The sequence below is a fragment of the Pongo abelii genome, chromosome 5, assembly GCF_028885655.2.
Source record: "Pongo abelii isolate AG06213 chromosome 5, NHGRI_mPonAbe1-v2.0_pri, whole genome shotgun sequence".
Classification (NCBI taxonomy): Eukaryota; Metazoa; Chordata; class Mammalia; order Primates; family Hominidae; genus Pongo; species Pongo abelii.
The window spans coordinates 22529092-22554899 of record NC_071990.2 but is presented as its reverse complement, the minus strand read 5'-3'; the positions used below and the strand labels follow the sequence as shown (position 1 = coordinate 22554899).

Below are 25808 nucleotides of genomic sequence, written 5' to 3'. Positions count from 1 at the left end.
GTATTGCAAAGTCTTATGTTGCACTGTCCCACAGTTCCCGTCTTAGCTCATGGCAATGTCTCATGGGTACAGCTCATTTTACATTTTCTGTAGTGTGATAATATGTTTTCAAAAAAAATAGGTGTAATTCCTTCAAGATGATGCAAACTTTATCTGACCTTTATCTCTAATCTCCTGAGAAACCCTATCCATCTTTAGTTCAATGGCCTGGATCCTCAGTGCTGGGGCTGTAATTCTTCAAGACATCAGAAATCCCTGAGAAATTCTTTGTGACATCAGAAATTATTTGAGACATCTATGCGTTTACATAGAAGTTTAATGAAAAAAATGGCAAACCATTGTGGTTTTGTGATGTGAAAACATCATCTTTTGTTTATTTGACTCAGAAAACATCATTCCAGAGATTCATTATGGATGTTCTAGAAGAAAAAAAAATACACATTTAACATACTTGAGACTGTAAGATGATCATTTGTTGGGTTTTATGATCTTGGGAAAGCAGACTAGGCTGCATAGGAAACATAAGAACAGTTAAGAGATAAAGTATTTTATTACATTATTGTACCGTTACCAAGTTTTTGTTCTCATCAAATTTGATTTTCCTTTTAATAAGAATAGTGGTTGAAAATATGGATTGCACTCCAGGAGGAATATTCTATGAATAGACAAAGCCATGGAGCCTAATTTCTGTTCTGAGGATGAAAGGAATGCACTGGGTATTTCCCAAGGTGCATAGCTCTGTTTGGGCATCAAGGATTGAATAAAAGGAAGATGTTGTGGGCTATGTTGCATACTCCAGGGCTCTGTTTATATCTGTATGTGTTTTCCTAAGGTTTAATAGTCACAGCACAGAAAAAAATTATTTGTGCATCCATCAGTTTAGCATTAATAGCAATAGGTTATCTTTTATATATCTTAGCTAAGTCACTCAGGTATTATGAAGATGGAAGAACATTACATATTATGTTAATAGTTCCAAACCTCTACTTTCAGAAACATGTAGTATAGTTAGGATGTCCAGTTGCCTGCCATCAACTTCAGCTTTGATCTTGAGCATAACACTTAAAAATATGCCTCAGTACTTATTTTCTTAGCTTTAACTGCAATGTCAACTGGCCTGAACTTGGTTGAATCCAAGTTAATCCTTAACCCTAGTTTTATATATGTTTTTATATACCTTATAAAAAATAACTGATTTAAAAATTCACAGTAAAGATATATTTTCTAATTCCAGAATAATTTACTTCTGGAGTAAAGTAGACATATGTGTGTGTGCATATGTATATATATATATATATATATATATATATATATATATGTACACTTTTGTCTGTTGTGTCAAACTACACAAAGGGACTACATAAAATTTTCCTCATTGCCATAAACAAAAATGAAATCTAAAATATGTTTCACTAACCCCATCCTGATTTCATGTAATTTTATCTTGAAATATGTCTATTTGAGTTTTAGTGTATAGCTGCATAGCTGGGTTGTGTGTCACTGTGTAGGAATCTTATTTCTACTTGTTAAATTTACTGCTTAAAATTAATGTCATATTGTAATACTAAACTCTAAAGCAATAAGCTGAAAAAGTTTACCAGTGTACATTCAAACATTATTTCCAAGTTTAGTCCTTTGCTGGACAGATTTCCTCTGCCTGCCCAATTTGAACACATTTGGTCATTTGTCATCAGACTCCAAATTTAACTGAGTTAACATATTTTATTTAATCTTCCCCAAAGGAAATATATTGAACTCTACTAAAATAGAAGGGTTTTTTGGGTGAAGAAGTTGCACAATAAATCACACACACATAGCTAACACTTTAATATTCTGCATATATATATAAGGAAAACAAATGCCAAAGTAGCTGAAAGTATAATGAAACATAATCTTCCTCCCACAGATGAGTACATGCATTTCTGTTTTCTTGTTATATCTTTTCCAAGAAAGGTAAAAATGTCCCCTTTATTTTAAAATATCGTTTTTAGTATTTATTAAAATACAACGTAAATGTATTTTTGTTCTTTCAATGTATATTAGGAATAAATGTTTCTCATCTCAAGAAGGGGCACATATTCAAAGCAAGTTCTTAGTAGAAATGCAAGACTGGTCTTGAAAACTCATGATTTAACCTAAGGAGGAAAAGAATGCAGAGAACATTAACCTAAAGGGAAGAAGGGGTAGAGTAACCAAATATATTTATTCTACTGAATAACTTGAGTACTTAATGACAAAATTGAGACTAAGTTTTACAATAGATGTTTGTTTTAACACTCTCCAATGTTTTTATTTAAGAAGCTCGGTTCTGAGTAAAGGAGCAGCCTGGTTTCAGGCAAGGAGGAACTATGGACACATATTCCAGTGATATGAATTATGTTCATAGAAAATGGGCTATGTAAATAGAAGATGAGCACCTTAGAATAAACTGCTATAAGACAAAGACTTTTACTCCAGAACCAGATTGAGAGGGAAAAATGTCTGTAACTCAACCATGAATTTTGACTCTTCAGCATAAAGCATATTTTTGGTTAGAATTGAAGAAGTTTAGTTCTAAAGTGCAATCAATTTTTCATTTTTCAAGATACCCTATATTAAAACATTAGTTCTCTTGTGAGTTGATTCAAAAATTTTTCTATTTATTCCTCCTCACTGATTATCAATTTAGTCTTAGTCTTAGTCACTTTTTCTAAACTTTAGACATCAGATTTTCATAAACATTTGGGCAAAATCGTCAGCTGAGTAAAAACTAGTTGAGATCACTATTAATATTTCAAGTAAAAGCTTCCTATATTTGAATTTTATGATGTGACCTCTTTTCCACAGTCATGTATTACGTAAGTTGTATAATGCCAAGTTTTCATCATACCTATTTGGATGGATTTTCTTCATTCAGACAATATTAATAAGGCACCAAATCATTGCAGGCTACTTCTTTCTTAGGCACAGTAGAGGATATAAGACATGATTCTGTCCTCATAAAGCTTACATGAGAATAAGAAAAATAGACAACATATGACATAAAAGAAATTCACATCAGGCCCCATAAGGCTTCTTTCAGTGGAGGATGTACTACATTGGTTTTGCAATGGAAAAAGTATTGGCTTTAAGGTGAAATGATCACCACAGCTTGAATCCAGACTCAGACACTTACTAGACTGTGTAGCTTCGGGCATGTTATTTGAGATTTTCAAGCTGTAATTTCTTCAATTGCAAAACTAGAATACTAATATCTAAATTACAAAGCTATGGTTAGGATTGGAGAGAAACTATGTAATGTCTCTGACACATGGTGGTTGTTGGAAGACAATTCTTCATGATTATCTCCTGTTTTTGCATGGGTCAAGCTGCCTGAGAAAAGGCATTTATAGCCTATGTTTGTATAAGAAAACATTCTAGGATAGTAAAGCTAAAGATGTCTCCCTCCCTGGAGACATCTCAGGATAGTAAAGGTAAATACTTTCCCTTTTCCTCCCTGGAAGAGATTTGTTTACATTATATCGTAATAAAGTGGGACATCAGTGTATACATCTTGGAGTAACAATAAGATCTCTCTCTTTTATGGGAGAAGAGGCTGAGCATGTCATCCACAGTCCCATATAAGAGCAGAGTTTCTGAATTTTGAAATTGCATTACTTTGATGCACAGGTAACGGATGGCACTTGCCACATACCCTTGTGGGAAATCGGGCATTGAGGAACCCACCCAAAACTGTTGCTTTTGCTGCTGCTTTAGTCGTAATATACTGCCTTTGTCTCTGACCCAGATATATGTAGTTGGTAGATGTTAGATAGATGATAGGTAGATGCATAGATAGATACATAGATAGATACATTGATACATAGATACATAGACAGACCAGAGCAAGTTAAATCATTAGCTTGCAAGTACAGTAAAATTTCAAATCATTTAGTTTTTGACTTAACAGCAGTTATTCAAGACCTGTTTATTGGGGAACCTGCCCCGATTTTCACTTAGGTTCTTTTCTATTTTCCTTAAGCGTCGGCCAGCTTGAGAAATAAAGGGACAGAGTACAAAAGAGAGAAATTTTAAAGCTGGGTGTCCAGGGCAGACATCACATGTCGGTAGGTTCCATGATGCCCCACAAGCCACAAAACCAGCAAGTTTTTATTAGGGATTTTCAAAAGGGGAGGGAGTATACGAATAGGGTGTGGGTCACAGACATCAAGTACTTCACAAGGTAATAGAACGTCATAAGGCAAATGGAGGCAGGGTGAGATCACAGGACCACAGGACCGGGGTGAAATTAAAATTGCTAATGAAGCTTTGGGTACCATTGTCATTGATAACATCTTATCAGGAGACAGGGTTTTGAGGGCAACCAGTCTGACCAAAATTATTAGGCAGGAATTTCCTCTTCCTAATAAGCCTGGGAGCACTATGGGAGAGTGGGGTCTATTTCACCTCTACAGCCTCGACCATAAGAGATGGACACACTTAGGGGGGCCATTTATAGGCCTGTAACTCCAGGCGCGTATTCTCTTTCCCAGGGATGTTCCTTGCTGAGAAAAAGAATTCAGTGATATTTCTCCCATTTGCTTTTGAAAGAAGAGAAATATGGCTCCGTTCCGCCTGGCTCACCAGTGGTCAGAGTTTAAGGTTATTTCTCTTATTCCCTGAACAATTGCTGTTATCCTGTTCTTTTCTCAAGGTGCCCAGATTTCATATTGCTCAAACACACATGTTGTACAATTTGTGCAGTTAATGCAATTATTACAGGGTCCTGAGGCGACATACATCCTCCTCAGCTGACAGGATTAAGAGATTAAAGACAGGCATAGGAAATCACAAGGGTACTGATTGGGGAAGTGATAAGTGTCCATGAAATCTTTACAATTTATGTTTAGAGATTGGAGTAAAGAAACAGGCATAAGAAATTATAAAAGTATTAATTTGGGGAACTAATAAATGTCCATGAAATCATCACAATCCATGTTCTTCTGCCATGGCTTCAGCCGTTTGGGGTCCCTGACTTCCCACAACACCTGTTCATTATTTTTACTAGTAGAATTGGGAGTTTAAGAGCTGTCATTGTTATAAAAGAAGATATCAAAGATGAGAGCATTTGAGCTGAATCTTCAAGAAGCGGTAGAGTAAGACCATTTAAAGATGGTGCAGAAAAGCATTTCAAATATCAGTAATAGTCTAGACAAGACTGTGTGCAAGAGGTGAATCACTGCTGGGCTCATACTAGAAATCCTAAGTTGTTAATTTTGCTTAAGCACAGGTTACACAAGGAAGAGTAGACAGAAGCAGTACTAGAAGAAGAATTGATTCAAAAGCATGCATTACCTTGTCAGGTAAGTTGCTTGAAAAATATCAGATAGCAATAGGAAAAAAGTTGCATTTTTAGCAAACAGCAGATATTCAAAGTTACACTTTGAAAAGATGACTCTATTTGTAGCATGTATCAGGGAGAACCGAACAGGGAAAGACTGGAAAAGAAACGTTCCCAATCTTCCAGCTGAGAAGTAATGTGGCCTAAAACCAGAGCGTGGCAGTGGCAACAGGCATGGGTGGAGGCTAAAGCAGAGAGTCAGGCTTGGAGTCTTGTTCTCAGCTCATGATGTTTCTTAGCTTTGTTTCAGAGTCTGGTCTATTCATAGTCTTTTCAGAATACACACAGTGAACTGGGGGGCTCTGTTAAATGCCATTTTCTTACTGTTTCTGAATGAACTAAGTTCACCACTCCTAGGTTAGCAGAGGTAAACCAAACTCTCTAGAACATATCAGTTAGGAGTAACTTCATGAGCATGTGACCAAACTGTAAGTTAACAATGGACAAGTTGTAGTAACTACCATTTGCCAGGTTGATAGAAGTTGCTGGTTGTTTCTCTTTCTCTCCTTAAAAGAAGCCCAAAGATGAGTGAGAGCCCAAAGACAACATATTCTGTACAGACTTGAACTGCTTCCACCTCCTAAAGTCACTGTAGTTTGGATCTCTCTTAATGGCGGACAGTGGCTGTTTAAAGTCCAGCCTTCATATTCTTATGCCAAACAGCAATATGGAAGATAAGGCAAAAGAGGCACACTTTAGGGGTGGCTCATAAAGGAACTTCCCACTTACATCTCTTAAACAAAACACAGTCACAGGCCTACACAGGGCTGCAAAGGGAAAAAGAGGTATGTAGTGTTTTCACTGGAAGCAATGTCCCAATAGAACAAGGTTCTGTTCCTACACAGAGGGGTGCTATGGACCCCTAATTTTCCATGGTCTTCATATTAAAGCTCTGGATTTGCCCCAATAAGGAGTGGACCTGCTCAAGCCAGATTCCCATAATGTGACACTCAAGTGTTATGTGGCGTCTTGACTCAGAGAATTCCTCTTCACTGATTTGTATTGTCTATCAAGTTCTAAGCCACCATTTTAGCAAGTAGAATATTTCACAATCAAATAAAATATAAAGAGAAAGCCTCAAAGTTGTTATTGTCTTCATTTAATGTTTTAACAAGATTTGTTTTTAAGAATCTACATTTATTTATTTATTTATTTATTTATTTATTTATTTATTTAGAGATGGAGTCTCACTCTATCGCCAGGCTGGAGTGCAGTGGCATGATCTCAGCTGACTGACACCTCCGCCTACTGGGTTCAAGCGATTCTCCTGCCTCAGCCTCCTGAGTAGCTGGGACTACAGGCCTGTGTCACCACGCCCAGTTAATTTTTGTATTTTTAGTAGAGACGGGGTTTCACCATGTTGGACAGGATGGTCTCAATCTCTTGACCTCATGATCCACCCACCTCAGCCTCCCAAAGTGTTGGGATTATAGGCATGAGCCCCTGTGCCCAGCCAAGAATCTACTTTTGAAATGAGACATCCCCAAAGATAAGATGGATAATGATAAATGTCTCAGAGAGCTATCAAGGATATTCTACAGATACGAAAAATGAAAAAGCATCAAGAGATGAGAAAAGTTTTTAGAAACGTGTGGACATTGAGCTAGGTCTTGAAAAGTGGGAGAGTTTGGATTAAGTAGAGATGGAAGGAAAAGAGTATTTGAAGTGTGGAGGATTTTAAAAAGGGTGTTATGAAAGCACAGGGTGGGAAGGTGCTAGCATGGGGCATATGATGGGAAATGGGAAAGGATGATATCCCAGCAGACTTTTAATTCTGAGCTCCAGAGTCTGTGATTTATTCTTAAGCATTAGACTTCCTTGCTCTCTGTTCAGAGTTGATGCAGAGCTAGCACATATACGTGGCCACATGGGAAGGGAAACTAGGGAAGGAGTTAAGTACTGAGATGGGTAGAACAATATTGCAATGGGAATATCCTACTGACATCCTGCCTCACCACTGCTCTCTGGGCAGGGGAAAGTGTGTTTTGCCCCCCAGGAGAAAGTGCGTATTGCCTCCTAGGCTGAGAGAGTCAAGGCTACCTCCAGGCTAATTTTGCTCAGCCTTAAGCAGACTGTCCCTTCCAGTTTCCAAACAATCAGTTTCACACTACTAGTATGACTGAAAGAACTGAAGGTCAACAAGTGCTTTGGCTGTTAGGATAGCTATATGGCCATGGACATTGTGACACATTCTCAGTAAAATGTTTATTGGGCACACAATGAAATCTAATTATGTTTAAAGCAAAACATACCTGTGTACACAAGACCACCACGAGCCCTCTGTCTAAATTTAGACCTTGGCCAAACTCTATGAAATCTATTAACTGCTCTTTGGTAAGCATAAAGTATGAGTAAAGGTGCTGTTTTCACATAAATACCTATAAAATACAGCTTCAAAAGTATAAGAATAGTAGATAGGAACTGAGTCTACCTTGACATAGATTGTACTTTTAATATTCACATAATCTGAACAGGAAGCCTGAATGTGTTCAAAGGCTTAATTAAGCCAAACCGCATCATTGGAAATCTTTTGTTTGGTTTGATTTTATTTTATCTGCCTTTGCATTCCCAAGAATAAAATCACAACGTCAAATGTGAAAAGAATTTGAAAACATGTATGGCAGTTGTTGCGGGCTTTCTTTTCTTTCTGTCTCTCACATTTTTTTTTTTAGTTCCAGCTAAACCTAGAGACACAAATAAAATTGCCACAACCCTAATCCACTCCTGTTTATCTGATATCCAAAAGGCCTTAGAGAGCATAGATTGGCTTTATTCTCATATTAGGGGTTCGAGAATGCTATCAATAAATATCAATAACTTCAGGTTACTCCTTCCTTCCTTCCTTCCTTCCTTCTTTCCTTCCTTCTCTCCTTCCCTCCGTCCTTCCTTCCTTCCTTCCCTCTTTCCTTCTTTCTACCCTTCCCTTTCTTCCCCCTTCCCCCTTCTCCCTTCTCTCTTCCTCCTCCCCTCCCTTCCCCTGTCCTCCTTTCCCTTCCCTTCCATCTTTTACTGGATTTTTAATGTGTTCATACAGTGCTTCTTTATCCCAAATCTTAATCCTTTTTACGCAAATTTTTTTAGTCTGAAAATCATCTTTTAACTTGGTTTAAAGATGGTTTATTAGAGTTTCTTATTTAACACTTTATTTTCAATATTATTTTCCTTTATAGCTTTTGCATTTTCTATCTTGATAAGCCCAGATTGGCAAGCATATTTGCCTATATTTTCTTCTGTAATTTTTAGAGTTTTGTTCTTTCACACTGGTAATTCTATAAACGTCAGTTTAAGGATTCTAAAGAATAGCAGATTGCCACAATGCTGTAGAATATTTCATGTTTTTCTAATGAATTTAATATTCTTAATTAGCAAACTCAATAGATTCTCTATTCAATATTAACCATCTTTTTGCCAAATGATCTTTATGCCAAATGACAGAGTTCTAATGTCCATTCTGTTTTGTGATTACATAGGTCAAACCTCTCCCAACCCCCACCACTTCCATTGCCTTTATCACTTGCTATTTTTCAGAATCAACTTGGCTGTTCTTGCCTGTTTTCTTATCCCAATAAATTTTATTCTCAACCTATAAGATAACCCAAATAAACTTCCAGGGATATTAGCTAGGATTACTTTTACTAAAAGATTAATTTGAGAAGAATTAACCTAACAGTTCTACTACACATAATCCAGTTTTTCTGGTGGACATATAAATCCTGTACTCCAAACCCCAGTGCTAATACACAGTCCCTAGCCTTCTAGAGCTTAATGATGACATGTGCTTAAACTTGCACAGAGAACAAATCATTCATATTTTGATAGTCTTTCCTGGTTGTATTGTGTTATTTATTAAAGTTCTTTCATATATATTGCTGCATCTTGATCCTGCAAGAGGAAGAGTATATGACAATTCCCATGTTACCAATGTGGAAATTGCTGTCAACAACATTTGATGGAATTACCAGACCCAAACCTAAGTTTTGTGCTTTGTAGGCATGTATTTTTCCCACTCCACCAACCTGTTAGATCGCCCCCTTAAGATACCATCAGAATAATTCACTTTCCTTTCATTGAAAAGCTGGACTAGTCACTGTTGAGAGATAATATGTACAATCCACAAAACACTATCTTTAAAAGGCACATGCTATTTGAACTGAAAGGACTTTTAGAAATTATTGAGTAGCACTTCTTTGATTTACAGTTGAAGAGATTGAGGCTAAGAAAAGTGAAGCCATTTTTGAGATTGCCTAGCTAGTTGGTGATTGCATAGTGTCAATTTTAAAGCACGTGTTTTGGCTTTCATCAGCTTGCAACTCTCCTTTCTGAAAGCTGCCATGATAAAAAATAAAATAAAATAAATCTGCTGATACCCATGCTTAGAAATTCAGAATCAGAGTGACCATTTCTCTGAGACCTCAAAACACCAAGTGATATTTCTGTACTAGTGTTCTCAAGGTTTGCACTCTCAACTTGAGAAGTTTTTCCTGACATCAGTGAACAATAAAACACCTTTACTCTTCATTGTCACCAAGGCTAATATTGTTTAGCTAGATTCAGTCTGTAATCATCTAAAGTAGCTGTTTAGTTCTCATGTGATTAATTTTAATTTGAAGGGACACCAACTGTAGCATGTTTTCTCCTTACTAGGAAAAAGCAAAAGCTAAGAACCTAGAAACCGACATTATTTTTACTTTTTGTCTTTGCTTTGATCATAAAGTATGATTACTGAGGTGAGAAGATTGGCTAAACATTTTTAGCCACAGATTATGTGAACCTTTTTTTCTGGCTCTTTAAGCATTTAGGTAAGTATTTCATTATGAGTTCATGAAGTGATGCTTAAGTCATCATTCAACCTAAACTTTTACAAATTTTCAAGAAGGTCACCACTAAAAATCTCAAATTTTGTGTAGCGACTGCTTCTTAAATTACCTAATTTTGTAGCTCTTTTAAATATTTCTGTAGACCACGAAACCAAAAACGATACCATCACAAATCCTCTGAGGCATTTATTTTGCCCATAACTTTCTTAAAATGTTTAAACTGAATCTATTTTTACACAGCAAAATTAATATCATTCAACTAGTGGATAGTTGCTCCAGAAACTGTTGGACAGAGTTGTTCTTTAATCTTGAGGATATCATATTGGAGATTTAGATGTATTTAACAAGAGGTTTCAATATGAAGTCAACACAATTTTTCAACAATCCAATGAACCATCTTCCCAGTATTCCCTTTTCCTTAATAGTCTTTCATTCAGACCCACTCAGCAACCTCAATACTGAATAAATCTACTCTGAGTGGTTGCAAGTGGCTAAAAATATCACGAAATTATTCATATTGATTTACTGTAAATTCATGATCTTCAACCCCTGCTGCTCTCATAATGGTGTCTGTTACTACCTCCATGTTTCCATACTCATGTCTCTTACTGTGTTCTTTGCTGTTTTCAGCACTCTCCACCTGTAACTTTTTCACCACCTTCCCACTCATAGTAAGCAATCTTGTCAGTTTCTTACCTAGAAAAAATTCAGGTGATAATTTGCCTTGCTTTCTACCACTAATCCATTATTCTTTGTTATATTCCAGAGTGGAAAAAGATTTCCTGTCCCTGTACAAGATCAAATCCTTCACCTATGCTCTAGGTCCAATCAACTTGAAACGGGAGTACATAAGTCTGCATACTACCTTCTTCTTTGCATGTCATTCTGCATCAGCAGCTCCTTGCGGGCAGTGACCTTGTCTGTCTTGCTCACTATCATGCTTCCATTAGCCTAAAAGAGTAAGCAATAATAGGTGCTTAATAATATTGAGGATGGGAAGTACTCCATAACTATTCATCAAGGTTGTGTAACTGAATTCAATGAGTAGCTACACTGTGCTAATAATCAACAAATATTCTAAGTATCTTTAAACTTGGATGAAGTGCTAATAATATACAGCCTCAACTTGTATGAATTATTTCATCCACACAAATTTGCCCTTTCTACTTTTTGTATTTTGGGGGTCTGGGGCACCTGATTATCTTAGCTTTGGTTCTCCCTGGTTGTCTTACCTTCAGATCCAGGCTAGACTTACATTTATTTTCTACTATAGACTTGTCATGTGATAAATTCTATCAGTTTCCGGGATATGGGTATATTTTAGCATCTACTTGTCAAGCCCATAAACACCCAAGCAGGCACTGATTCAGGGTCTCCATCTCACTACACTGGGTATCTCAAAAAAAAAAAAAAAAAAAAAGGCCTTGAAAAAATACAGATGAAACATGTAATACAAGAAATAACAAGAATGGAAACATACCAAGTAAGAAAACCTTGGGAAAACTGAAGGCTATTCTGCTGTCGCAGCCAAGGAGAGAAGGCAGTTGGTGGCTACTCGAGAAGATAAATTTTTAAAAGATGGCTTAAATTTTGCTCTTTCCTTTCCTTACATGATTGCCTTAGGACTTCACTTAGGACTTCATTGAAAACCCACATCAAGGTATCCTGAAGAATGATAACATATAGTCAGTGCAGGACACTACTAGGGTAAGGAACTATAAAATAGCAGGAGGGGCTGGGCGCGGTGGCTCATGTCTGTAATCCCAGAACTTCGGGAGGCCGAGGTGGGAGTTCAAGACCAGCCTGGCCAACATGGTGAAACCCCATCTCTACTAAAAATACAAAAATTAGCCGGGCGTGGTGGCAGGCACCTGTAATCCCAGCTACTCAGAGGCTGAGGCAGGAGAATTACTTGAACCCAGGAGGCAGAGGTTGCAGTGAGCTGAATCGCGCCATTGCACTCCAGCCTGGGGGACAAGAGTGAGACTTCGTCCAAAAAAAAAAAAAAAAAAAACAGGAAGAGATTGACCTGACACCCACTCCTCTGTCCCTCCCTCCTAAGCCCCTAGCATTCGGGGAATACAATACTTTCTTAAGGCTTCCTATGTATGTACTACAAATTAGTCTAGAGTCCAGAAAATTATTCTACAGTAGCCCAATGCTTCATCCTTCAGGGTGCACATGGTGGGGGGTATGGGACATATGGTAAAACTGACGGTGCATCTTTGGAAATTCTGTACAATGTCCATGGAAGATGGCTGACTTTCACCCAGGGACGTAGAACAAATGTGGAAAATACCACATACAGGAGACATGACAAAGAATGTGAGCAACCCAACCAAGGACAGGAATCATGAGCTCAAATCTTACAAAAGCCCACACTACCGAAAAAGGGACGTTTTTTCCTAAAGGATGTGTTTCTTTTGCAAACACAATAGACTAAAATAATCATTTCTGAATTCTGACTCAAGACCCCAGATTTTAAATTAAGAACACTGACAGAAAGACATGGGATATAAATGTAACTCAGAAAATGGGGTTAAAAATGGGAAATGTCTCAGATTAGATTCCAGAAATCCAAATAGTTTTGTTTATGATCCTGTGAATTTATTTCTTGGGAGATTTAATGGAAGTAGCTGCAGAAAGCTAAAAGTATTGCTTTTTAAAGAGTCATTTTTATTACAATAAAAATACAATACATATAAGAAAAAGTGTTTAAGACATAAATGTAAAGGTAACCACCATCTAGGTCAAGAAATAGACTATTACCCAGAAGCTCCTTCCTTCTGAATCCAATCCCTATCTTCCTCTTTAAAGATAACCATTATCAGCAGGGTCTGGTGGTATGTGCCTGTAATCCCAGTTACTCAGGAGGCTGTGGCAGGAGAATCACTTGAACCCGGGAGGTGGAGGTTGCAGTGAGTCAAGATCACACCACTGCACTCCAGCCTGGGTGACAGAGTTAGACTGTCTATCAAAAAAAAAAAAAACAAGATACCCATTATCTTGACTTTTTTTAACGAATTATTTTATGGCTTTACAACTTAAATATTCCTACTTATCCAGTGCAGATAAGGGCTTTTTGTAATCATACAGGTTTTTTTTCTTTATGCCTTGCTTTTTTTGGCTAAACCTTACATTGATAAAAATCCATTGTGCTGTTGTTTATAATTGCAGTTCAATCATTTTCATTAATTAATTACTCATTTTCCTACTCATGATATTAGAATTGTTTCCACTTAATAAGTGTTTTGAAAAATGCTCCTACAAACTTTGTCATTCCTATCATCTGGTGTAAATATGCCTGCATTTTTCTAGGACATACACTTAGAATTGCTGGAATATGTAAATATGCCTAACTTCATTAGATATTAGAAAAATGTTTTCCAAAATGCTTTGTATTTTCCTGATGGTTATAGGACATTTGTATAGCTCTGTTTGTGATGTGCCTATTCAAAACACCTGCCCATTTTTCTACAGAATTATCCTTATTTTTTAATTGACTTGAAGGTTAAATTACTTGACCAAGATCACATATATAATAAGTTGCAGAAATCTGAAAGCCTGATCTGTTTGATTCAAACATTCTTAATTGCTATTGCCTCCTTCCCCAAATGGCTACAGAATAGCTTATTTTAAGAAGCCAAATAATTTCATTTATTTATGCATATACTAAATAATTATGTGTTTTAAAATGTTGTAGGTTTTCAAGTAAAACATATTAGGATATTTTATATATATATGTATAGTTTCATATGTTTATATGACACTAACTTTTATTTCCACTCATGTATTGTAAAGACAATTCCACTTATTATAGAGAGTAAGTGGGTGGTATTGAATGCCCATTATATACCAAGTGTACTATTTGCATATGTGTGTATTTCATATGACAGTGCTAAGTATGTATGGGTTTACACTTATAAGGAATGTTAGAGATATAATCACATGAATACACTTGAGCTCATTAGAGAATAGTTTTAATTAAACAAAATCATAAGAGATAACTCAGGCAGAGGCATTGGTATGAGTGAATTTTGTATTTATACAACTATACATATGAACACGTTGTTGACAAAAAGCTATTGCTTTTCAACAACTGGGTGAACTGAAAGGCAGTAATATGTGAGCAGACAAATTATCTGGAGCCATAATTTAAAAATTGTGAGATTTTATTTAAATGAGCTCAAATATTTGTTCTCTTAGTCTTTCTGTCCTATCACAATTTTTTCTTTTCTCTCTTTATTTTTCTTTCTCCATTCTTATCCACTCTCTTCTCTTCTGTTTATAGTACATGGAGCTTACAAGGAGGGGACTATTTCAAAGCACTAGGAGTAAGGGTTTGCAGAAGAGTGACTAAGGAAGATGAGGATAGAGAAAGAAGGAGAGATTTTTCTCTTTGGCTACTAGCTTGCAGTTCAATTGCCTTCTTCCAACTGCACATTCTGAGAAAATGATTGCTACCTCTCAAAACACCAGACCTGGGGAATGGGGCCTTATCCCAGTGCCAATAAAGAAGCCACTGCTGTCAAGCTGCAGGTGCAAGCCCTCAATTAGAACGTGCTGTTCATCTCTGTCAACACTAATGAAATTCAGAAGCCTAAAGTGACAGGTACAGCAACTGGTTTGGGAGTTTAAAAATTAATACCATCAAGTTTCATTTTCCCGTTCCTTCTAGCCTGGCTCCTTCCACTGGGAAGGTGAGCAGAAGGAGCCTCGCTCCACCAGCATGTGCACGTCCAGGAGTTGAGGCCGAAATCCAAGTGGCGCTGCAGAATTGTTTTGAAAGGCAGGGAAAGAAGGGAGGGCAGGTAGGGGATAAAACTCAGGTGCCCTTTTGAACTCTGACAAGACAAATGAACCTTCAGTCATGATATTCCAGACCAGAACTGACAACTTTCAAAGGCAGAAGTTGGATTGCAAGAGCAGCTTGTCTGTCAGAACATGCCAGGAGGAATACTAAATGAAGGTTGAAATGGAGCAACGGTTCATTTGGAGCATGCTTTTAGATAAAGCAAATACAGTACTAACGAGGTCAATTTCTGAAAATCATCATAAAGTATCTACTGGATTTTATAAAGTGGAGCTGTGTATTTTTTCACAAATGAAATAAACCATTACATATAAATTGATTTCCAAATAAAAAGGACTGAAGACTCTTCAAGAAAGCAATAGTACTTGGGCTATTTCTGTAGATAGAGATATAATTAAGAGAAGGCATTTACAAAATGATTCCTTTTCCTTTTAAAATTTGGAAACATGCCTTTTCAGCTGCCTGTGTATGTATGTTCTCTGAGTTAATCTGAAAGTTTCCTACAAATGATGTGAAAATTTGCCATGAATCAGAACCAAAACATTTGACGGCAAATCCCCTGCTGAAATCTGAGAGTCCACATTGAACAGATTTCTGTAGTTTAAGTGGAACGCTGCCAAGAATTTTTTTTAAGAGCCATGATATCTCAGAGGAAATATATAAAGAGTTTCTTGATTCTTTTAACCAGTGCAGCCAAACCCTTTCCCTGAGGTTAGGGCCAGCACACTAGGTATGGTTCTTTCCTTCTTCCTACAAGTTCCTGACTTCATCCATCTCTCTTGGCTCACTGGTTTGTAGTCTCTCTGCTCTGGTTTGAACTCAGTTGAATCTAGAAGTTGCTGCTTTTTCTCAGTTAGCATTGGATCAGGTCAAGCGCAGGTCAGTTGGTACCTTCTTTTTTGAAAGCTCTTTCTGTAGGGTTTTTTTAGTCAGATACAACTCTCCGTCTTCATCCCTTCCCAGCATGGCACCTGTTATAAATTCATAAACCTCAGCCTGTCCTCACACTTCATTGCACATCATCTAAGATGGTACGTGCAAACCTTGTGACGCCATCTAGGAGCAAACACATTTCCCATCCACATCACAAAATTCAGCACATTAATAAAAATGCTCCTGGGCTTTTATAGTGGGGGATTATTAAATGACATATGATTAAAATATAACAGTGTTTCTTTTTAATTTCTGTTAGAAAAAATGCATTTTTATGAGAGGTAGTATAAATCAGGTAACCATATACTTTATCGTCAAAACCAGGACAGCTCTGAGAGTGAAAGGAAATACTATTATAATTACTCCAAAATGGCAGGCATATATTGAGACTTCCTGAACTACCCAGGTTGTATGTCATCTAAAGCTAGGTCAGTTGGGCTACAAAATGGCTCTTGTCAGTAAAAAACGTATCAGGTATCTGGCTGTTGGAAAAATCAGTCAGCTGACTTCAATGGTAGTAATTTGCCCCTTTTGACTTAAAAATGTAAGAAAAATGGTATTTGCTTTCCAATAGCCAAGAACTGAACATGACACTTTGGGAAAATGCAGAACAGATGAGAATGAAAAATTAAGTCTTAAAAGAAAAAATACACAGAGGAGGAGATAAAACTGTATGAGTAATTTCTGGTCAGCAGAATCAGTTCATATATTTTGATTAAGCCCCTACTATGGGATAAAACACTCCTTCAGGTATTGAAGGGTATTCGAAATACCAGGTATTACTTGTGGCATGACAGTATGCAGACAGAGAGACAATATACAACAGTATGCACTAGAGCAGCTCTGCAGAGGAAGAGAATTTATTTGGGCTGAGAAGATCAGAAAGGATTTTAGGAAGGAAGGGTAAAATTGATTATGCTGGTCCTGAATTGAAGTATTTAGATAGGCAGAGAGGATGTGGGAGGGACTCCAGGGAAAGAAAATAGCAGGAACAAAGGATTGGGCAGTGAGATATCAGTCACGTCCAGTTCACAGTCCGTGGAACATCCAAGCCACGGCAAAAGTATACTATGAACTGGAGAAGATAAAACTACAGTGATCAGTAGAAGGGATTAAATGTCAGGATAAGGAGAGGTGTATGGCACTTTGAAATGCTACTGGAAATGATGTGATATATGTTAGGAAACCAGTTTGACATGAAGATTCCTGTTGAATTAATGCCTGGAGGAAAAAAAATGAAGTCAGGGACACCAGTTACATGGTTATTTCAGTATTCCATATATGAGGAGAGAAAGACCTGAATTAAATGATGATAATTTAAAAAATGGAGTCAATATTTTTTAATGATATAGAAGAGAAAATCCAGTTTATTCTTGGTAACTGATTAAATCAATTGATCCAGAGTGGCAGATTCAGACTGAAGCACAGCTTCTAAATCTCTTGAAGTTAAAAATGCCATCATGCTTAGAGAGGAACGTGAGGCGTTTGTTTCCAGACATATTTACTTTTAAGTGGCAGGAAACATCCAGGTGAGGAAGTACAGAGTAGATAGGTGTTCTGCAGGTAGATTAAAGTTACAGTTAATTTGGGTCCTTGCAAGTCATTACCTTGAAGTTGATTATAAAAATTTGAAAGGCCGGGCGTGGTGGCTCACGCCTGTAATCCCAGCACTTTGGGAGGCCAAGGCGGGTGGATCACCTGAGGTCAGGAGTTCGAGACCAGCCTGGCCAACATGGTGAAACCCCGTCTCTACTAAAATACAAAAATTAGGCAGGTATGGTGGCAGGCGCCTGTAATCCTATCTACTTGGGAGGCTGAGGCAGGAGAATCGCTTGAACCCAGGAGGCGGAGGCTGCAGTGAGCCGAGATCGTGACACTCCACTCCAACCTGGGAGACAGAGCGAGAGTTTGTCTCAAAAAAAAAAAAAAAAAAAACTTTTTGAGAAATATGACTTTTCTTTCTTAATATCCACTTAACTATAGAGAGTTCATCTATATCACTGTATATAGATGGGAAGGCAGGGTGACACCACTGATTTCACTGTATATAGATGGGAAGGCAGGGTGGAATGAGGAAATAAATCTTTGAAGGAGGCAAAAAAAGAATGGTCTGAGTGGTTGGGTAGAGAACTAGGATTTTGTGGTTTTGTAAAACCTAGATGAGATCTTAAACAAGAAGAGAGATATTTATATTATTTAAAGAGCAAAGACAAAGGGAAGACTTTTAAAAGGCCACTGCATTGGTTGTTTGGATTCTTATCTTCGAGCAAGAATTAAGTTTCATGAGAGTGGCAGAATTTTAAAGTGACCAGATGTCAAGGAAATTGAAGCAGCAGATGGATTAGGCTCATTGAAGGCATTTTGTAGTACAAAAAAAGCAAAACAGTATAGATGACAGCTTCCAGGGCATCAATGTATATCATAAGTTCGATTTCTGGGAGATACACTGGAGATGTGAGAAGAAATGTTTTTGGGGTCATTCATAAACAGAAGGAAGGTGACATGATTGAAACAAGAAGTCAATTGGAATTTCCCAAAATGGAAAAAAGACATCATCCCCTCTGTATCTAGAAAGCATGGTGATTGATACGTACAGATAAGGCAATATTTAAGTGAGGAAGGAAGTATATACGGGACTTATCACATTACCTCCCAAGAAGAGTATGCCTAAATGTATCTCCGCATGTCTCTTTATAAGAGTTACAAAGTTCTGTTATTTCACATTGTGTTTCTTTACATCTTTCTTCCAAACCTTTCTTCCCATCGATTGTGTTTACTTTCTTATTTCATTTGTTGATTTGTTTTCCACTTTCTTTTGGTGTTCCTGCTTAAATAGCAATACATAATTTTCAAAATGGATATATTTTTATTTGTTCCATATCTTATATATTTTGTGCTATCTGTTCATGGTTTATATTTTATATATTTTTTCCTCTCATGGTTTCCAATTAACAATAATTTTTATGATCCCTGTTCTGGCCCATGCACAAGTCAGATAAGTCATAAAGTTACTTCAATAAGAAAAGGATGTGAAATACCAAGATCTTTCATTCTTTTGTTTTTGATTTAAAAAGTGACTAGTGTTTAAAGGTATTCATAATTTTATTTTGTGATGTACTTAAAACATAGAAAATAACATAGATATTGGACTTCAGACAAAGCCCTATTTTATTAATAGTGAAATGAGTTACATTTTAGCTAAATTTACATTGGATTCAGGGAAAAGTGCATGTGCCAATTATAAAAGGACCTGAGGCTGAATTTGTGCACTGAGTACAATTTGAAAATGGTGAAACCTTAAATAAATACTTAGATTTTAAATTTTCAATGTATTGTATTTATTTTTATATCTTGTAAAAAAATCATTATTGTGGTCAAAATAGGACTCATACAACTGCTGGGTTGATTCGTAGGTTGTGTTGACATGACTCCAAATGTGTGAATAAAAGCTGAAAAAAATCAGTTAATTATCTAGACATTTATAAACACCTAGATGTTTGACACTACGTAGAAAACATATTTGTGTTCAATTTTGATTCAAATATTTTATTCAAATATTGGCTTCCTGAACCTCTTGGGACTGTCTTTTAATCGTTTGTGACTCAAAAACAGAGTCAATTACCAAGCAATTTTTATTCTATTTTTCACATAGAAGCATCGTACATACACCTCCTAACTTTAACTCCCTACGACCTACTACTCTAACATTTGCTGTGGAGTAATTTTGTGTCAGAAACTGCAAAGACGTTTACACAGATTATCTCTGGTCCTCATAACCAGCCGGCAAAGCAGGATCGGTTATCCTCATTCTACACATTAGACAAATGAGGCTCAGAAAGGCTTAGTAAAAGGTTGATGAAATTCCAAGAAAACACAGGTTTGTGTGGTTCAATGCCTACTGCCTTTCAAATGCTACACAAAGCTACCTTTCTCCCATCGTACCTGTGATAAACCCTCTTTGACTGGAATTGCATTAATTCAACAGCTTCCTAAGTGGATCTCCCTGCCTCAGGTCTCACCACGGGTCAACCCTCTCTGATACTTTTAATAATTCGATATATCCTTTATAACAGCTTTCAGTGATCCCTTAGGCACAAGAAACAAAAGCCTTACATGACAACTTATTCAGTAAAGCAGAAGGATGAAAAAATCTTTACTGTGAAATTTACAGAATTACAATGCATGAAACCTACTGCAATTTGTAGAGACATTCTTTGTAATTTAGTACGTAGCAAATATTTGCAAATATTCCATGTAGACCTTAAAATTATATATTATATATATATAAAAATAGTGTGTATGTGTATATATATATAGCGTGTATATATACACACACACGCACACTATTTCATTGAGACTTGTGAGTTCCACTTACCTAATGGGTCAAGCTTGTAAGATTAAACCTTCTATTTCAGTTTTCCCAGTCTTCTATGTCCTTCCTCTGGTTTCATTTCACTTCTTGCTGAATTCTTGATGTTTTGTTGTTGCTACTGTTGTTCTTTTTGATCATTTCTGCCCATCCTCACCTTTTGACTCCATTCCAAAAGTAGGTTTTATAACGGCAGGTTAAGGCCCCTGCCTTGCAGTGAGACTGAAGCTATTACAGGACAGATTACCAAATCAGCTGCTGACCTCTCTTAGTTCTCGGTCATCTAGGCCAGCTATATTATCTACAGCCCACAGACCCGCAGTTTGGCAGCACTTTATTCCAGCCTTTTATATCAATGTGGGGTGGTCGATACGGTGCCCTTTGGGATCCAGGGCCCTTATTCAGACCTGGCTTCCAGCTGTGGGATGGTCCCTTGTCTTTGAGCATTTTCAGGCTCCATAGGAGCTGAACACTCCAGGGCCACTGCCTACCTGTGGACCCAGACTCCAGCAGGCCTCTCCCTTCAAATCCTCATATGGTTGCGTTTCCATTTCACTGTGAAGTCTGTGAAGATACTATTATTTTTAAAGGCTGACTATATTTAATTTTCTCATTTTGTACTGTATCTTCTTTTGATACCAGTTTGGCACAAAAAGGCTGTGTGAAAATTCATACCGCCTTGACCAAAAGTTGGAATATGATACTTATTATTCTATTGGCAATATATACTAACTCCAGTACGTATTGTAATGTTTCTGCATGAGCATGTCAGTAAAGGGGCCTCCTTTCCTCCTGAAAGGAGGCAGTGGACCATTGGCATAATTCAAAATGTATGAATACACGCTAAAAATCAATTATCTAGACACTTATAAACACCAAGATGTCTGGCACTACATAGAAAACATAGCTGTGTTCAATTTTTAGTCAAATAAAATAAAAAGGAAGAGGAGGCTGCATTCCTATGGAAGGAAAAAGATATGCACCTTGAAGCTTAGGATAGAAATGTAACCAGCAAAAATCCTGGTGGCTTTCCCCCATGCACCTCTACGTGGCTTGCCAGAGAGAAAACTCCTCTCTTCCCCCATAGCTGGGCAATGTTATGCTGGAACGCATGTCTACAACAGCCCTTTCTCTCCCAGAGGGAGGTAAGGTAAAGACTGATGGTGAGTCTCAGTGATCTTCCAGAATTCTGCAGACTCAATGATTTTCCTCCAGTTCTTTATTTTTATGGGCCTGTCATTAAGGAACAAAATCCAGGTGGTAAGCAAGTATCTCCATTCCTCACAGGACTAGATTCAATAGCACAGGGAAAAGAATGTGCTCTTGAAAATGTTAAAAGTAAAAATGCTGTCAGAAATAAGAACAACGTGTTAAGATCACAATCGGCTTCATGAAACCTGGAACTGCTGCGAGGGGCAAGGAGAATGGGTCAAACTGCGTCCAGGCTGGTAAAAATGAATACATCAACTCACCGAACTGAGTTACAGAGGGTTTCCTTACAAAATTTAAATCTGTATTTCAATTTCATAAGACCACTTTTTTAAAAATTAACTTATGTTTTCCAAAATGAAATAAAAGTCAATAATCTTGGAAATGCTAAAATATATTTTCCAAAAGCATACTTTCAATATAAGCACTAAGTGCAGCCACAAGTGTGAAAGAGAATTATATAATTAAACAACACCTATTTTCTCAACATTCGATGAACATCTAATGCATAAAGCCTTAAGCAAAAAAAAAAAGTTAAGACAGTCTGTACAGTTAAGTTTTTAGTGTGGATTGGAAAAATGATCCTGTAAATGGGATTTTGGAAAGAAACCTGGAGGGAAAACGTCTGCAAGGAAAAAAGCCAAAGGAAATAAAGTTGCAGTGAAAATTTTATGTGTGCGTATAACTTTATATTTTCTGGCATGATAAAAATACTGATAGGAGAAAAGCTTCCCCATTCTTAACATGTACCTCTATTAGGAAAGAACGGAATAGGTTCGATCATCGCTAGATAAGCTGGCCACAGAACTTCCAAATGACTTTACACATGGTTTCTAATTTTAATAATTAACATGGAATTAATTTTTGAGCAAATTCTAGTCAATTCTATATCGAGTACACTTAGTAGATTTTCATCTTGATGTGCATATTAGACATCCAATTTCTGTTTTTTTTTTTGAACAGACAGCTATTTAATAACTCACTGAAGAAATATACAAAATCTTGAAACGTTTACCAAAAGTTAAAGGTTGATGAATGCTTTTGAAATGCAAAATATTCCAAATCTTTGTGATAGGAGTGTAAAAAAAAGCCAATTTCTGTTTTATTAGAACTCTCCAACTATCCTTGTCTCTGGAGAGTAATTTCATTTAATTAAAAAAGTACCAACAATCGTCTGCCTTGTAATATTGCTTACATGAAGTTAGTGTTCCTGACCCATGTGCTCCCTTCATCTCAGTCTTCTACGCATTTTCTTTTCCTTTTGTTTAAACCTTTTCTCCTTGGGGACACGTGGCTGAAGGCCTGAGGGAGCCAGCCAACACAAACCCTCTTCTGAAACCTGCACAGTATCCATTACAGTTTGAGCAGATAAGGCAAGTTACAATCATGTGTGATGTCATCTATAGTAACATGGTAGCATGCTTAATTTCAAATAAACACCAATTCCACTCATCTGAACATAATCACCATTATTTTTTGATTAAGAGGGCATAAATTATTCCCAGTAAGCAAACCAAAACACAACCTTGTCTTGCTGCCAAGTTCACCACTTTCTTCCTGAAGAATAATTCCCTCAACCATTCCTTCTGCTTAATTCTATTAAGTTCTTCCATCTAGACAAAATATCATATTTATGATAGTGCTCTAGACGTCTCTGTACAAGGCTTGCAAATGTCTAAATTACTCTCAGTCCACGATGATTCTGAGTGAATGCTGGCTGGTGGGATCTTTTAACCTGCACCCCTACCTCTGAATGCAGAGGCATCAAGGTTGATGGATGAGTAGCATGGTGTCAAACCTTTAGAAGCCTGGACAGTTCTGTGGTGATGATATCTGATGCCTCACTTTCTTAAGATGCCATAGGAAGAAAAATGGCTGTCAAATATGCCCATTTTCTTATGCCTGAAACTTGTGAAAGTTTTAGGTTATATGGCAAAGAGGAGTTAAGGCTGCAATGAAATTAAGATTGCTAATTCTCTGATCTTAAGATGGGGAAATCATTCTGGATATTATCCTGGTCGGGCCAACATAATCACAACCTCCTTAAATATGATAGGAGAGCTAGAACATGGAAAGGAACCATAATCCAAGGAAAGTGCAATTTCTAGAAGCTGGAAAAGGCAATACAATTATTTCCTCTCTTTTTTTTTTTTTTTTTTTTTTTTTTTGAGAAGGAGTCTAACTCTGTCTCCAGGCTATAGTGCAGTGGCACAGTCTCGGCTCACTGCAACATCCATCTCCCACGTTCAAGTGACTCTCCTGACTCAGCCTGCCAAGTAGCTGGGTCTACAGGTGTGTGCCACCATGCCCACATAATTTTTGTATTTTTAGCAGAGATGGGGTTTCACCATGTTACCCAGGATGGTCTCAATCTCTTAACCTCATGATCTGCCCGCCTCAGCCTCCCGAAGTGCTAGGATTACAAAAATGGTTTCTTCTTTAATTTCTGGACTACAGAACTATAAAATAATAAATTTGTGTGGTTTTAAGTTTGTGGTAACGTGTTAGAGCAGCAATAGGTAACTAATACAGAACATTTTAAAATAATAGAAATGGACATTTCCATTTCCAAATGGAAATCTGTTGCTGTGCAAATGTTAAACATGTCTTAATTATGTTAGTTGGAGGAATAATGTCAATTTTACTTCTCACTAAAAATGAATTTTGGCTTTTGAAAGAGATGTTTGTCAAGAACAAGAGGCAGAAGACACCTTACTTTAAAAGAACCCACACGGCAAAGACAGTATCTGGCACAAAATAGTTTCTCAATAGATGAGTTTTGAATGAATGAAAAGATACACTATGGTTGGCTTGATTTTTCTAGATTACATTCTATAGTACATTAACAGGTGCTAGCCATTCAACATCAAATATTTAGTGAGCAAGTACTTGGGGTTAGGCTTTGTTCTAGTGACAAAAACAGTATATGTTCAGAAAGGAAGATATTCCTGTGTTTGGAACATTCACTGGAAAAGGAGGCTGAACAGGCCATGAAATCATAAGTAAATCATAGATACATACCGAGGAAAGGAGAAGGTGTTCTGGCAGAGAAACACCCCGTTTCTTCAGCAGGCAGCAGAAAGGAGGAGGGCAGGAATAGTAGTCTCAAGTGCAGTGTCATATAGAGAAATAAGGCAACTATTTAATAAAAGACAATCCAGAGGGCTGGGCAATGACTATTCACCATCTGTATTCCCAGTGTCTGCACCAAATACGTGCTTAATAAATATAGGTAAATAATAAATGAGTATATCAAAAGAATAAGAAAAGTAGGTATAAGACATTTTAGAAAAAGTTTTAAATGCCAAGTTAGGGGATAAGGAATATGATACAGGTAAAAGTAAGATATTAATGAAGACTTAATAAGAAAAAGACATGAAGAAATCCATTTTAGAAAGATTAACCTGATAATGATGGGAAAGTCTTATGTCAATAGAGAGAAATGGTATGGAGGTTCATTATTTTGTGTCTGTAATATTAGTATTGATCCTATTTTCTCTCTGAACTCAACATATATATACGAAAGAAAGATGTTATAACAGATCTATCAAAAGTACCCCCACCTTCTACTGGCCACGATCCTGTATTAGTGGAAACTCCAGATCTCTACATGCTCTGCCAAGATTTCACTTGTTTCTCCCCTCAAATGCCTACAGTTTCATTGCTATATTCCTTGGGACCATTGTGACTTTGATGCCTATTCATGGCAGTCACAGGAAGCCCAGGACTCCCAGGTCATACTTCATCCCCCCAATACTAAGAGCTTCATGGCTTTTTACATACCTTTCTGATCCACCTTCTCCCTGACTCTTGAAACTTTCCACTGTGCCCTTTGGAGCATGGGACACATCATCAGCAAAACGCCTCATAAGCTCAGCTGTTTCTCTGAATGTCACCTTTTTACTCTACCCAAACCTAACTCTCAAAACCAAGTCCTACCTAAAACACAGCCTCCCAGGCAGCACCCTCAAAAGATGGCTGTTATTTGTATCATGGCTCTTATATCACTAGGTCTTATGTACCTTTTGCCATGCATTGCCACATAGAGATCATCCTTCCTTCTTCTTAAAACCCCAGCTTTCGATTTCACAACAGTCCTACTTTTTGCAATCATCTACTCTCCTCATTCCTTGTAAATAGTTGGTGTTGGGCAACTGCCATTCTCTTCAACACTACCCCTGCCAACATTCATGTTAATTTCCTTACATGCATAGAAGAAACTTCCAATTCTTTGGCTGTGTCCTTGACTTCATCTCCTCCAAAAGAATTTATCCTTCACATAGCATCAGCCATTCCTTCTTAAAATCA

The 25808-nt window shown here is 37.1% G+C and overlaps 1 protein-coding gene and 1 non-coding gene across 5 annotated transcripts in view; both read right to left on the bottom strand.

The window, feature by feature from the left end:
- The window catches only part of LOC134761654 (uncharacterized), a 985940-nt gene that overhangs the window by 110364 nt on the left and 849768 nt on the right, over positions 1-25808 (bottom strand). The window lies entirely within an intron of this gene.
- Positions 1703-25536, bottom strand: LOC100451446 (HDGF like 1). Of its 4 annotated transcripts, XR_008526068.1 has the most exons (5): positions 24522-25536; positions 11657-12143; positions 11042-11127; positions 2870-2984; positions 1703-2135 (listed from the first exon to the last, which is right to left on the bottom strand). It is a non-coding gene; the product is annotated as an HDGF like 1 (transcript). The 4 variants fall into 4 exon arrangements; XR_008526067.1 differs by lacking the exon at positions 2870-2984; XR_010140591.1 differs by lacking the exons at positions 1703-2135; positions 2870-2984 and having other exon boundaries at positions 8596-11127.